Raw genomic sequence first — 3,478 nt, 5'->3', positions numbered from 1 at the left:
GCTTCTTCAGTTAATCTAAAATGTTATTACTCTGTTTTGGATCCCTCTAGGTTTTGCTACTTGTTGAGATGCTGTGGGGTGGGTTATGACCCTCCACTAGCCAGTATATGATTTCCTCACAGTTACACATTTTTATAGAGTGAAATCATTAACTTTAGTTTACAATTTTTCATTGGAGAACATGCAATTAGAGGAGTGAGAGGCAGGATATCTCAAGGAAAGTTTTTGCTAAGATTAGTTGACAGAAGAGTATATGTAGGTTGCAGGGATTGGTTGCAGTACATAATTACAGAAGTATGTGCTTTTTTAAAGGTGTTGCAGGGTAGTCATCCAAAACCAAACAAACTCTGTGCCATCAAGTCCATTTGGACTCATAGCCATAGATCCTATAAGTAGAACTGCTCCATAAGATTTCTAAGACTGCAAATCTTTACAGAAGCAGAAACAGCCTCATTTTTCTTCTGAGGAGCAGCAGGTGGGTTTGAACCACCTACCTTGCAATTAGCAGTCCAACACCTAACTCACAGCACAACCAGGGCTTGTTAGGGTAGTCACCAGGATGTTACAAAATGTCTTTCCCAAGTCTCAAGATGTTAAGACAGCCCTTAGGTACATATGTTTCTGGCATCTGCTCACACAGGAAATTTCTGATAAGGGTCATGCACAAAACCCTCTTCCAAGGATCCCAGGACCATCAAGAAGGAAGCGCTTCACACGAGAGGAGCATGAGATCCAACCTAAGGAGTGGCAATGGCAGAGACAGTGGCAGAGACTATGGGATAAAGAAACAGAGTAGCTGCGGACTCTATGTCCATGAACTGAGAAAGGCTATGTGCCTGTGAGCAGGAGGCTGGTTTGCAAAATCTGCCCTTTGGACACTTAAATGAATAAATATTTTTTGTTTTATATGTGTACATCAAATATTTTTGCTTTGTTGATTTGTGAAAAATAAGATGTAAAGGGGAAGCCAGAGGGAGGAAGCAGGATAACTTGTTGCAGGGAGGGATTGTAACCATTGAAAGGAAGCAAAACATATGATTGTTTGAAAGTAAACTGATGATCTTGTCTGCTAACCTTCACTCAATTCACAATAAAAAGTTTTAAAAAATTAATTGATTTTAAAAGAGAAAAAAAAAGCAAAGAACCTCAAAGGTCTGTACCTGACCACAAAGAAACAGATTTCTATTGTTACATGTTTAAGTTTATTTAAAGCTCAGTAAGCATTAGGAAAGTAGTTTGTACTGATGCCACGACTAAAAACGGAATTAAGGCTCCAGTCATAAACCGCAAGCTTCCACACACTAAATGCCTCCAAATTGATGTTCTCATACAATATACACTTAGTTTATAATCAGAAAATAAATCTAATCTAAAACAGTATTTTTTCAGTTTAAAACAATGAATTATTTAAACAACTGAGTTGTGTACTCAGTTTTGTTGGAGCCCTGAGGAGAAAGGGATCACCTGGAAGGGGCAGAGAGAGGGCAAGGACCTGCCCTCCTTTCCTGGTTTCTTAGTTGACCTCTCCCACCTTCTCTTTCTTGCAGCCAAAACTGTGCAAGGGCAGACCTGACCCCACTGCTCAGATGATCCCCTAAACCAAAAACCAAACTAGTTGTAGGGTGACTCTGACGCACAGCAATCCCACATGCGTTAAGGTAGAGCTGTGCTCCATTAGATTTTCAGTGGTTGATTTTCTGGAGTGGATAACCAGGATTTCTTCCATGACACCTCTGAGAACACCTGAATCTCACACCTTTTAATAGAAAGAGTGCCTCAATTGTAGCAGGAGGTGGGTTTCCCCGATCTCCTGTAAAAAGGAAAAGTTGTGGGCCTGCTTTGATCACCCGCTAGAGAGATGCCAAAATGTGCATTCTAGTGATGAGTTGGGGTCTGCATGGATTGCTAGACGTGCCTCCCCCCCCCCCACACACACACACACCTTTACCTGGAAATAAATATACGTTGGATCCCAAATAAGGTTAGGGTAATCTTTACAAGGTGCTCTGGTAGCGTAGTGGTTACAAATCGGACTGCTAACCTCAAAGTCGGCAGTTTGACACTACCAGCTGCTCGGCTGGAGAAAGATGAGGCTTTCTGTTCCCGTAAAGATTTGCAGCCTCGGAAACCCTGTGCAGGGTCACTATGCGTCGGAACCGACTCCACGGTACTTAACAACAATCTTTACACAAAGACAGACTCAGTAAATTGTTCAAAGGTCCCGCAAATGGGCACTGTACCCCAGCCCAACTTTTTATTTCCTCTCCACATCTGTCTGGCAACCCAGGAAATCCCTGGTCTCTGGAAACCCACTGCTCCATGAAGGAGTCAAGTCCTGCCTGGCTCCTCAGCGCTGGGTAGGAAAGGCCTTTCTTGGCAGAAAAAGAGACGGGGCAGGGGAGGAGGGAGGAGTACATGTTATTCGGGTTACTGGAGGCCAGGTCTCAAATTGGCCGCCATGTTTGCAAAGACCTGAACAAGGAGCACGAACCGAGCAGGCTTAGGGTCTCTGGCGAGGCCAGCAGTTGCTCCCGATAAACGAGGAAGCTGTTTGCCCACCACAACGCTACATGACTGGTAACGTAAAGCGCCACACTGGGGATGCAACATGGCTGCACGAATCCCGCGCGTAGCTTATGGGCTATGCGCCTTCTGCAACCCTGCAACCTTCCCGCCAAACACGCAGCCAATCAGAAAGCAACACAGCTAAGAGAATCGAAAAGTGGCCAATTGCGAAAGCAGCAGACCGAGGTTGGGCCCGCCCGGGGAGTTCCGGACCAATGGGAGTTGAGCACTAGCAGGCCAATCCGGGCGGCTCCCCGTGGCAGTGGAAGCAGTTGAGCGGACAGCAGCGGCAGTTGAGAAGAAGCGGCTTAGGCGGCAGCTATAGCAGTAGCGGCAGCGGCAGCAGTAGCAGCAGAATTCACCATGGTAAGGCCTGGGGACGGACGGAGCACTGTGGACCGCCAGTCGTTGGCCGGACCTTGGGCACTGCTTCTCAGACGCCGCTGTGAGGTGGCCAAGTGAGGTGACCAGAAGATCTGGCCCAACATCTCCTGAGTCCTGGAGCAGCCAGGGTGCGAGGAGCGGGTGGCTGGGCCTGGAGTGTCTCAAGGCCTGAGAGCCACGCCGGGAGTGGGTAATTCACGGGTAGGGGCCTTGGGTGCAGGAGCTCGGACACCTATCCTCTGGGCCTCAAGGGTAGCAATGACTCAGCGTAGCTGGGGGAAAGCAGATGGCACGGGGTGGCATCGTCCAGGGAATAGGGTGTGAAGAGCCAGGGCAGGGTTTGAGAGGAAGACCTTTTGTTTAAAACGCTACTGCCGGCCCTTACGTGGTGGAAAGCAACTAGGGAGCACAAGAAGAGCCTTGAGAGGGGTCGTGAAAAGACCTGCTGCTCTCAAGACCTCTCCCTCTGCACCATTAAAAATTATGGTGGAATCACAGCCCCCTCCCTCGGTGGAGGGGGGTTGTCGTC

General features: G+C 47.7%; 1 pseudogene; it reads left to right on the top strand.

The window, feature by feature from the left end:
- The window catches only part of LOC102842969, a 41,539-nt pseudogene extending 39,941 nt beyond the window's left edge, over positions 1-1,598 (top strand).
- Positions 1,599-3,478: the final 1,880 nt, after the last annotated feature.

Source organism: Chrysochloris asiatica, unplaced genomic scaffold (genome assembly GCF_000296735.1).
Source record: "Chrysochloris asiatica unplaced genomic scaffold, ChrAsi1.0 scaffold00340, whole genome shotgun sequence".
Lineage (NCBI taxonomy): Eukaryota > Metazoa > Chordata > Mammalia > Afrosoricida > Chrysochloridae > Chrysochloris > Chrysochloris asiatica.
This window is presented reverse-complemented; position numbering and strand designations above follow the sequence as displayed.